The 12,148-nt window shown below is 36.6% G+C and overlaps 1 non-coding gene across 1 annotated transcript; it reads right to left on the bottom strand.

Annotated features, from left to right (window-relative positions):
- Nucleotides 1-9,082: 9,082 nt before the first annotated feature.
- On the bottom strand, nucleotides 9,083-9,226 carry LOC111812214. The gene has a single exon (XR_002817787.1). It is a non-coding gene; the product is annotated as a U4 spliceosomal RNA (small nuclear RNA).
- Nucleotides 9,227-12,148: the final 2,922 nt, after the last annotated feature.

Genomic DNA, 12,148 nt, shown 5'->3' with positions numbered 1-12,148 from the left:
GTCAAATTAATATCAAGGTTTATTAATATTAAGTGACTATGAATGGAATTATTTTTGTGATTTTTTTGGCTACTCAAATATTGGTGTGTGGTAAAACTATGGATTTTTCAATGTTAATTGTATATATTTTGTATGTCTTGACAATTAATTTTATTTATTTATTTATTTATTTATTTATTTATTGCAGAACCAGGGATTGAACTCAGGCCCTTGCTCTTGCTAGGGAAGCACTTATTCCACTGAGCCATCTCCCTGGCCCCCTGACAATTAACTTTAGCTGTAGTTGCTTCAATTGATTTCTCTATTAGTCAATGTACTTGAGTTGAAATAAATACCAAATTTCAATCTAGAATAGCGACTTTAGTGCATGTTGTGACTTGGACCATTGTTTTATGCTTTATATGATTAATTAATTAATAAATTTCTTAACGTACAGCTTAAAGAACCTTTAGTAATGCATATCTGATAGACAGCTTAGCTGAGCAAATTAGTCTTTGTTGGCAATTACTTTCTTTCCCTGCTTGGTAACTAACTGAATTTCTGCTGAGAAATCCATTGATATTTATATTAATACTTTTGTATGAAATGTGTTTATTTTCTTTTCTCTTACTGCTTTCAGAATTTTTGTTTTGTCTTAGATTTTGAATATGTGATTATTATATATCTTGGTGAACCCTTGTATGGGCCAAACTGAATGGGAGCCCTCTGTGCCTCACACAGACTGAATGCTGGTATCCTTCTCCAGATTTTGGAAGATTGTAGCAATTTCCTTAAATATGTTTTCTGGTCCTTTCCCTCTCTTCTCAAAAGCCTGTGGTGCACGTAAGTTTTGTATTTCATTGTTTCTCATAGCTCCCATAGACTTCTTTGTTCTTTTTCCTTTTTTTTTCAAATGATAATTATAAATGCTCTACTTTTGAATTCATCAATTCTTCTCTTTGGTCAAGTCTGCTGCTGAAGCTTTCTATTTTATTTTACATTTGCCATTGCATTTTTTCATTATTTCTAAGATTTCTTTTCTTTGTGTTTATTTGTCAATCCGCTGATTTTGGTCATGTACCATTTCCAAGGCTTTATTTTATTTTAAATCACTATGTACTTGTAGTGCTCTGACCTCCTTTATGACAATTATTTTGGACGCCTTGCCTTCCCTCTTAGAGACCTCTATTGCCCTCGAGTCTACAGTTGAGCTTTCTTCGTTTCTTTTGGAGGTCTCGTATTTCCTGATTCTTAGAAATCCTTGTGTCATTGTTTCGGTGTCTACACATTTGAAACCAACTCCTTCTGGCTTTTGTAAATGTTCTTTAATGAACACAAAATTTTCTTACTGAGTCTCTAGCCTGTTATTGTAGCCTACCTGGTATTGATCAGAAGTCATGCTTTTAAATTCTGTAGATAGACAAGCTGCCTCTTTTGCCCTGGTTTCAGGTGGATCTGTTGTCTGATATCAGGTAGGACCAATGGCTGAGTTCTGAAGTCAGAAATATCTGCTGGATGAACACTACAAAGGCCTTTGATTGATCCAGCCACAGTACACATTTCTTGGTCAGGTGGCACTGCTATTTGTCATTTACTGTTGAATAGGATTATAGACTCAATTCTGAAAATAAGCATAGTCACTACTTTGCATGAATAGGACCTGGATGTATCAGGATTTTTCCCTATTTTTTTGTTGAATTGTTCTGTGATGATGACTTTTTCCCTTGGGTGGGGCTTTGCTGGATTCTGAGGCTGTTCCAAGTGTTCTTGCTCTTTGCTTCATTGTGCTATGGGAAGAATCTCTTACTTGGTGTCATCTTAGATTGCATCTCAGGCTCAGCCTGGAGGTTGGTTATCTATGGATTGAGGACAGGTAGAACTACCCTGTCTTGGGGAAGTTATTAACTCAGCTGCAAACATGGGTTATGCTGTTCCAGATCAGATTCAATTGTTGGAAGACACACAAAGCTAACACAAAGATCTATGCACTGATCACTATGAATTCCATCTGTTTGCTTTGTTTCTGCTTGAATCCAACAACATACAAGGAGCATGATATTTCTCCATCTCCCAAAATAATATCCCAGAAATACTATTGCTCCCACTGTACCCACAAAGACAACAACAAAATAGATAAACACAATTTAATACTATTTTACAACCGTACCAGAAAACAGATTGCTGGACAACACTCACTCCCAAATCTAGAGAGGCAAGTGAGTACCAAGTCATTTACACACACATAATCTCATTGCTAGAGAAGCCCTGGAGTCAGAACTATAATGCTTCAGTGCTAATTTTGATGAATTGCAGGACACCAAATGACAGTCATCCTGAGAGAAACACTTAGGGGCTGCAACCTTAGGGAGCCCACACATATTTGTGGATTTTACCTCTAGATGTAATACAGATTTCTTATGATTTAAAGCTCTGAAAGAAGCTCACTTGACTCAGTAGAGAGAGGAAAGGCATAACTGTGGTTAAATACAATGCAGTTGTTTTCTAGAGTGAATATGTACTCCAGGAGAAAAGATTTACTAAAACCTCAACACCTGGGGGAAAGCATTTCTCTTATGTTAGTCCTCTCCAGCATTTCTACCTCACCCCAAGTTAGAGACAGAGGAGGACAAAGGCCCACTAAAAGTCAAAGATTTAGTTATAAAATTATGCTATGATCCCCAGCCACACAGTGACCACTCTATCAGCTAAGCTTCTGCATGTAACAGTGGTCACAGATGAAAGAGTAGCACAATTTAAATTACCTCTGAGAAGTACTTAGGGAACACCAAAGTTGATAACAGAGACAAAACAAAGATACTACAGGATTTAAAGAAAAAATTCTGTTTGCTACAGAAATAACAAATGTCAAGTACAGATCCACTCTTAGCCAGATTGACATAAAATCTCACACTAAACTCTGATTTACTTCACTTTCTATTATCTAATACCTCTTGCCAAGCTTTGCATTACAAATATGCAATATGCTAAGGGACAAACAATAAAATCACACTGAAGAGACAAATCAACAATCAGGAGGAGCTTTAGATATAACACAGATTTGGAGTTAAAAGAGAGATTTAAGATAATTTTAGTGAGTATATTAAGCACTCCAGTTGAAAAATAAACAACATTCAAGATGCATGGACAATGTAAGCAGAGATAAAAACTCTAAGACTCAATAGGAAACACTAGAAATTAAAAAATAATGCACTGTGATAGAGATAAACAATATCATCTATGGTCTCTTTAAGCTCATTGGTCATGAATGAGGAAAGAATCAGTGGATTTGTATGATGCAACAGTGACAACAACAATACTCAAAAAAAAAAAAAGAAAGAAAGAAAGAAAGAAAAGAAAATGGAAGTGAAGACAAACAGAAAGATAGAGAAGAGGAGAAAGAGGAAAGTGAAGAGGAGACAGAGGAGGACAGATGGATGGAGAAAGAGGAGGGAGGAGGAGGGAAGATGGAGAAAGGGAGAAGAAAGAGAAAGAGGAGAAGGAGGAAGAAGATGAAGAAAAGGAGAATAAGACAGAGAAGAAGAGAAAAAAAGGAGTGATTCATGCCTGTAATCCCAGCACTTGGGAGGCTGAAAACAGGAGGATCACTATGAGTCTGATCTGTGTAGTGAGACCCTATAGACCCTGTACTAACTACAATTGAAAAAGGGGAAAAAAGGAGAAGGGAAGGAAGAAAAGGAGGAATAATAGAAAATCTAAAATTTTGGAACAATTTCAAAAGATATAACATATATGCAATTTGAAAATCAGAAAGAGAAGAGATAGAACAGAAAAAATATGAAGTTATAATGGGAAGAAAAGTTCCAAATTAATGTCAGATCCCAGACTACAGCTTCAGCAAACAGAAATCACCAAGAAGAATAAACACAAAAATCTCACAACTAGCTAAGCATATCATTCAAATTGTAGAAAATCAAACAAAAAAATTCTTGGAAAAAGCCTGAGGGAGAAAATTCTTGCTCATAAAGGGGCATGTACAAATTACTGCAGACGTCTCATCAGAAAGCATATAGGCAGGAAGACAGTGAAGGGAAATATTTAAAATTTTGAAAGAAAAAAACCCCACTTAGCTACAATTCTGTATCTATCAAATATATGCTTTAAAGATGAAGAAGAAATACCTGCTTTTTCACAGAAATGGAAAGTGAGTTAATGCATTGCTAAAAGATTGGTCTCAAAAGTGATTTTAAAATAAGCTTGTCAGCCTTAAGGGAAATTACAGCTTAGGCACTGGGATCAACACAAAAATAAACAAAGCACAAGAAAAGGAATAAGTGAAGATAAAATAAAATCTTACTTTTAAATTTTTCTTATTTGTATATTATCTAAAACATAACTATTTCACGTAATAATGGTAATAATGGATTGTATGATTACAGCATTTTACTGACATTAATGACAACAATGTCATAAGAAATGAGTGAACAACTGAACATAGTGAGCTGTGAGGTACCACACTACACCTGAAGTGGTGTAGCATTGTTGTGTCATTTGCAGGGGGATTTAGTTTTAAAAAATGTGTGTTCCAAACTCTGCTGGCATGCATTAAAATGTTTACAAAGAAATGTAATCAATATGCTAAAAGATGGAATAAAAGGAATCATTTAATACTCAGTGCAAACCAGAGAAGGAAGACAAAAGAGAATACTTTGTGATGCGGTTATTACTAGGAAGTTTCTGGCCATTTGTGGGATTCAAGCCTTGGCATTCTTGTTGATAAATAGTGTCATCAGCAGAATAAGCCCCTCCATGGTGTGTAAGAATAAGCTACTTTGAACACACACTGGGCCACATTCTCTAGAAACATTTATTGCATCCAAGTTCTCATTGTTAATAGTGGTCCTGATTTTCTCAGAAGTCTCGCAATAGTCCTTTAAGTCTGATGTTGTCTCCCACTTGTTATGAGAAAGGTATGGAAAGAGTCATGGCAGAGGACAATGAACTCAACCAACCTGGTCCAACTGCACGTGATCTTACCCTAGGGAGAAGCTCTTACCTGAGTCTGTAGGCCTGAGCTCACACCAGACGACTTCCAGTCACCAATAGAACTGTGAGTCAATTACTCAGATCTAGTCCTCCTTACTTTGAAAACCCATTGCTAGAATATTTTATCAAGGCCATTCCATTAGTTTTCTAGATATGACTGAACAATTTATCACCATTTGGTACCTTTGTACAACCAAAATTTATTCTCACACAGTTGTGAATGTCAGGAGTTGGAAGCCAAGGGGTTTGCAACATCATGTTCCCAATGCATGGAGAGTCCTAGAGAAGGCTCTTTCTTTGACAGCTTCACAGAATTCCTTGACTTGCCTTTGTCTTCATAGAACCTTCTTATGTGTGTCTCCATCTTCTTTTTTGTCTCTTAAAGGGATACTTGATCTAGGAATGCAGGATCAATTGCATTCTGAGATCCTTACCTTCATTATAAATACAAGAACCCTCATTCCAAATAATGCTTTTTTTTTGAAGTTCTAGATGAATCTACTTTGTGGCCAAGAACCACTCAAACACTCTAGTAATCATTCTAAGCTCTGCCTCTGACCTAGTGTCCAGAGCTTTAGTCTGCTGATGACCACTTTCTTATTTCCCACATATGCCCTAAAAATTAGGTTTGCATCTTCTGTGTGATAGCATAGACTAGCCAGATTTAAACTTCCACTGCTCACTTAGGTTTGTTTCCCTTATGTTTGGTTGTACTTGCTCACAGCCTTTGGATTTCTGTTTTTATTAAGAAACACAATTCATTTGGATAAAGATCAAAACTTCAAAGGTAATGTAATTTAACGTGGAGATAATAAGAGAGCTCTTTGCTAAATGGGATAAACTCAACTTCTGACCCGATAAGATTGCCATGTATATTTTACCACCAGTAATTATTATTTAACTTTGATAAACAGACAGAAGGAAATTCCACTGAAGAATCAAAACACACTGGTTTCAAACAATAGCAGCCACTTTATCCTAATTGTAAACCTGAATGAGAAATGTTTTCATAATCAGCAGTTCCTCCACATATTGTTCTGAAGGATGGGAAACCTTATTCTGGCAACTCACTAAAGCTAATGAGCTCCTTGGAAGCACAAACTTTGGTAAGAGTTTCTGGACATTTGAAAGAAGTTGTGTCCAAATTTTAGTATGCTTCACTGGCAATGAAAATTGGTGTCAATTGGAATTTCTGCTCAAAACTTAATTGAAACGAAGAATCAAGAGGAATGAATATTCTGTTTGGATAGAGGAAGTCATACCGAGGGTAATATAGAAGAATTTTCTATAGGAAGAAAAAAGTCGGTACATTATGAGTGATCATAGAAATGAGGCATTACAATATAATCCATAACTATGACCAAAAGCACTTGTTGGTGATTAAGAAATAATATGCCATCTACCTAAAGCAAAATAAAACAAAACAAAAAGCATCCTATTAGAGAAACAGAAGGCCTCAATCCTAAAAGACTGATCACCTTTGGAGAGATAGTTATTTGAATGGTTTATATATAAAGAATGTAAAAAATAAACTGATTTCCCAGAGACACCTCAAATTTTTGAGAAAGTGGTACCCGTGTCAAAGACCTCCAATTCTTCTCCTTTTACTCCTTTCTGTACCTGTTCTGTTTCTCAATTCTGAGAACTCCTTTTTGTCTTTTCCATAAAGAAGAGCAGTTGTATGCACATAGGTTGAGCACTGCAAGATTCTTCCCGCTGCTGCTTGCTGTTCTTTCCTCCAGTACACTAGGGAAGATAACTTCCATATGTATGGAACAAAACTCTGGTTGTTAAGTGTCTGATGACTCCTTCACATACATAGTTATCTCAGATGTCCTATTAAAATAGAATATATGTCCTAATGAGAACAAGAGATAGGGGAATGCTCTGTCCTTAACCCACTATCAGTATGGTGCCATGCCTTGCTACCCGTATGTGAGAGGCATCCTTCCCTTATCTCTCTACTCTTACTACAAAGAACAGATTGTCCCTGTTATAGCAGGGAGTGGGTGTGATGTCTTCAAGAAGAAGGATTTCCTTTGATCTATAACTTACACTAGGAAAAAAAATATCTCTTTAAAACACAAAGAGAAGTTTCTAGAAAAACTCCCAACTAAATCCCAATGCAACTGTACAAAAGCCAGGCCCTTTCTTTGTTAAGGAAGGGTGGGGAGCTTATAATTATTCTCTATCAGTGCTGTCCCTCTCCTCCCTTTCAAATTTCTCCATTAATACTTTTGGGTGTGATTTATTGATGCTGCCTGTTTTAATTTCCATTATCACCGAAGCAAGTCCCCACGCATATCCTGTATCACTTTGATATACCTAACAGTGCTTATAATTGATTTAAACCTATTCTTCTTTGTGTAATACAAATACAAACCCTCTTATAATTTTGCCGTTTCATCTCATTTGCCCTGTTTTCCTGCAGCTGTCTTTTTCTGATCCCACACCAATATAGAAATGGAATCCTGCCCAGTTCCTTTATTCATTATGGAGTAGCAGTCAGCTAGATACTTGTTTTAAATACCAGACCTTGTAGTAGGAGGAAGGCAGAAACTACATTGTATTTCCACATGGTGACTTTTCTAATGTTAATACTGGATAATTCTAAGATTCTTCAACCATCTCCCTTCATTGCAGTTGCTCATTGTACCACATTCCTCCATAGGGCACCATCAATGCCATGTTGCTCAACCTCTCTCTTCACCTCCCCTCTGTTCTCTATCTCCAAAGGATCACCATAACCTAGGACATTTTAAAATACAGAACAATTTAAAATGCCTGCTTATTTATCATAATCAGCAGTTCCTCCACATATTGTTCTGAAGGATGGGAAACCATCAGCAGTGTGCTTCCTAGCCAAAGTAACCTTATTCTGGCAACTCACTAAAGCTAATGAGCTCCTTGGAAGCACAAACTTTGGTAACAACGACCTGGCGTGTGCCCAACATGAGGACACAACATGGTAACACAAAATTACCTAAGAGCGAAAAGATCTATTTACTCCCTGAGAGAAGAGACATGTGGTTGAAGAAATTGCTTTAAATTATGATGCTTTAAAAGGCATTACCTTCATGTCATTGTGTTTTATTTACTGCACATTTCATCATAAAATTCTGAGATAAGAACCTGAGGTGAGATCCTAAAACCAAGACTGTTTCTTTTTTCTCATCAATAGGCAAGCCAGAATTTAACTTCAGTTCTCTGTGTACAGATACCCAACAAAGAGTAGTGTTATGAATACATGAATATGAACAGATAGGTAGAATGAGAAAAGGTGGTTTCTTCTAAAAGGTTTGTGCTGAAGTGAGAAAAGCTGAAGTTTCCTTAGCTACTCAGTAAATCCACTCTGAGCCTAAACTTACTGCTATAAGCTCTTCATGTGTCACCTTAAGTTCAGCTAATACACAAACCTAATTACAGTAGAAAGGAGCTGTCCTCTATGCTGGATTGGCCCACAGTATTGAGAGGTTCTATTTACTTTGAAAAAAAATACTGTGAGTACAATGTTGATACTTATTAATTTTAAAAAGATATAATAAATTATAAATTGTAGTAGTTAGAGAACTAGTAATGGTATATACCTCCTTTCTATTCTAGTATTGTTTTTTTATTATTTTCAGTGCTGGGGATGGTACCTGGGACTTGTACCTGCTGAGCAAGCCCTTTACCATTGAACTAAATCCTCAGCCACAGCTGGCCTTGCTTTTTAAAAATCTTTCTTAGTGAACAAGAACAACCTTGTTTACAAATAATAAATTAAGTAGTATGTTTTGCTTAGAAATTACAATGAAAATATTAAACTGTTATAAATATTAGATACTAAGCAAAGACTTCTTGTGGATTACCATATTTAGTCTTTACAGTCACCCTTTGATATATGTACTACTTCATTCTCTGCTCTACATTAGGGTTATCAAGGCTCATGAAGCTTTTCTTTCCCAAGGGGAAAGAAACTCAGTTCCCAACCAACTAAAATGTCTCTAGTGACAGAGGTCAAATCCTGACCAACTCACAGTGCTGTCTTGTGATCAGCAGGAAACTCAGCATTTCCTTGGGAAATCTACTTCATCTCCAGTACTTTATATTGGTTTTCAATAAAAAACTTGGTCCTAAAGTTAAGACTATAAAGAAGAAGGTCAACCTCTTTCTAAGGCTATTTCTCAGCCTTTTATTCTATTAGCAATAATCGCGCCTCGGATAAACCTCATTGGCTACGATACTGTCACTGCGCAAAGCTAAGCCTTTTATTCTAAACACAGTCAATTTTCAATGTTTTAGAAACTTCTGCCTAGGATATTAGCTCAATTTTCTGCTAATTCTCAGTGCTTAGAGTAGTGCTTCATTCTGAGAAAGGGAGGATTAAAAAAATGACTGTCATAAAGAAAATATCTGCCAAAATGGTGTAACTCTACTCTGGTCTTGAGGAAGCACCAGTTAAATCTGAGATAAAGTTCTTCAAAATAATTGGTTTTCAAAATGCCAATGTCATGAAACACAAATATTTTAGAACTGCTCTGGGGAAAAAAAAGAAAGATTAAGCCTCTGGAGATGGCAAGTAATGGAAGAGCTAGAATCTTCTTTTCTTTCTTTTGATACTAATTGAATAACTGGTGAAATGTAAAATAAGCCTGTAGATAGTATTAGACTACTGTCCTGATTTTGACAATTCATATGACATTTTATAAGACAATATTTTCCAACTATTTTTGTGATTGTCTCACTAAGGTGATTACTACGATTGACATTCAAATGAGATTAATTTACTCAATAAGAAAAACTACATCTTACGAGATAAGGTTTTATTAGATGTGGTTAAGCTTGGGAGCATCATAGGTCATAGTGATATCTCAGATTTATTTTTGCTCATAGAACCAATTTTCCCCCTTATGGATAATACCACACCTATTGAAAATGCATATTAGAAGAGAATATTGCTTGTAAGTAATGCACTCTGAACTCTTTAGAGATAAAGGATTATGATATCTGCAACTACCTACAGATAAAAAAGTGTGTGTGTGTGTGTGTGTGTGTGTGTGTGTGTGCTCGAGCATGCAAAAAGAGAAACAAGTACAAAGGAGAAAGGAGATATAAAGCAAACACAGTAACATACAAAAAATTAGAAAATCTAGTTGAAATGTATATGAGGCATAGGGACCAATGTGTAGACAACTGGAAAAAATCAAAACCCCAGAAGCAAACTCATGTTTAATTGATTTCCAACAAGGAGTTCATTATGATGAGGAAACGACAGTGCCCTGAAAAAATGGTGCTGGACATTCGATATATCTACATGCAAAAGAAAGAGTTGTACTCTTACTATTCCCATGGTTTGATGCTTTTTCTAAAGTTCATGTTGAAACTTAGCATCTAAGGGGATTATTAATAGCATTTGAAAGGTGGGATATTTGGCCTTAATCCTTGGGTTATGAAGGAACTGGCTGCGGTATAAAAGTGACCTCCCTCTTTTATGGGTTTTCTGTCTAGCTACTGGATGCTGCCCTCTGTGCCATGATATAGTTTGAAAAGTCTCAGGACCAGGGAGATAGCTCAGTGGAATAAGTGCTTGCCTGGCAAGAGCAAGGTCCTCAGTTTGATCCCTGGTACCACAAAAAAAAAGTCTCATTAGATATTACAGCAAAAGTAGCATGATACTCCTGAACTTACTATCCTCCAAAACAATGAATTAAACAATTGCCACATATTACTCATTTTTTTGGTATTGAATCACAGCAACAAAAATGGAGCTAAAACAACTGTATGCCCTGGTTAATTTATATTAGATCAAAAGCCTAAGTATAAGAGAAGATGCTGTACAGCTCTTAAAAGATAATATAGGAGTTTTTTCTGACATTGGATTTAGTGGTGATTCTCTCTTTCTCTCTCTCTCTCTCTCTCTCTCTCTCTATATATATATATATATATATATATATATATATATATATTAGAAGCTGAGACAACAAAATAGAAATTAGACAAAATGGACTTTATGGGATTCAAAAACTTCAAAAGAACACACAATCATGAAAATAAAAAGGCAACTTATAGAACAGGAAATATCAGCAAATCACATATCTTAATATTTAATATAGGGTTAATATCCAAAATAGGTAAAAAAAAAAACCCTCTAAAATTTGTGAAAGACAAATAAATAACTTGAATAGGTATTTCTTCAAAGTAGGTACACAAATAACCAGTGTAAGCACACGAAAAGATGCTTAGCATTACTAGCTATCAGGGAAATGAAAATCAAAATCAAATGAAATGCTGCTTCATATTTATTATGATGGTCATTATATTAAGACTAGTGAAGAATTAGAACCCTAGTACATGACTTATAGAAAGGTAAAATGATGAAGGAACTGTGAGTGGTTCTTCAAAATTAAACATAGAAATACACTATGATGCAGAAATTCTACTCCTAGGTTGAAAGAGTGAAAAATAAGGAATCGAGGAGTGTGTGGGAGAGCTTTTTGCTACCCTGCACCAGAGGGACCTGTCCCTCTCCCACACCCTTGGGAAGCCACCCACCACTCCGCAGCACATCTCCCACCCTGCCTGACCAGTAGGAATTTCTGCCACGTTCCGGGAACCCCCAGACTAAGTAATAGCCCAGACCCAGTGAGTGTAAGGGAGAGCTTTCTCTCCCCGCTACTCCAACTTGCCCCCTCCAGGCTCACCTTAGGCCTGGCATATATGCCTGGGTTATAACCCCGCAGCTGCAATCCCTGAAGAGAGTGTAGAGGATAGATTCACCCAGCTAGTCCAGGAGCAGAACATCTTGCCACAGGGGCACAACAGGTTCACCCTCAAGGGCAGCAGCGGAAAGGAGCTGAGCACAGCAACCAGACCCAAGCCAGGCACAGCTGGATAAGTCCAAACTTTGTAGAGCTGCACCTGAACTTCAGTATGTGCAAAGGTTATAACTACAATAAAGATCTACAATAAAGGTCGGAAGACAGTGCTCCACAAAATGACGAGAAGGAACAAAATGCAACCTTAGAACCCAAGCATAACAAGTGCAGAGGACACTAACTCAGAACAAATTGGAAATCACACAGCTGAAAGCAATGAATCCACGACTTCTGAAGTAAAGAAACAGCTGCAGAAAGGTAAAGAGGACCTCAGATTGGAAATAAAAAAAGAAATCCCTGAATTAATA

This window comes from Octodon degus, unplaced genomic scaffold, assembly GCF_000260255.1.
Source record: "Octodon degus isolate 3935 unplaced genomic scaffold, OctDeg1.0 scaffold00116, whole genome shotgun sequence".
In the NCBI taxonomy this organism is placed as follows: domain Eukaryota; kingdom Metazoa; phylum Chordata; class Mammalia; order Rodentia; family Octodontidae; genus Octodon; species Octodon degus.
Note: the sequence above shows the minus strand (reverse complement) of the source record. Positions and strands in the feature narration are given on the sequence as shown.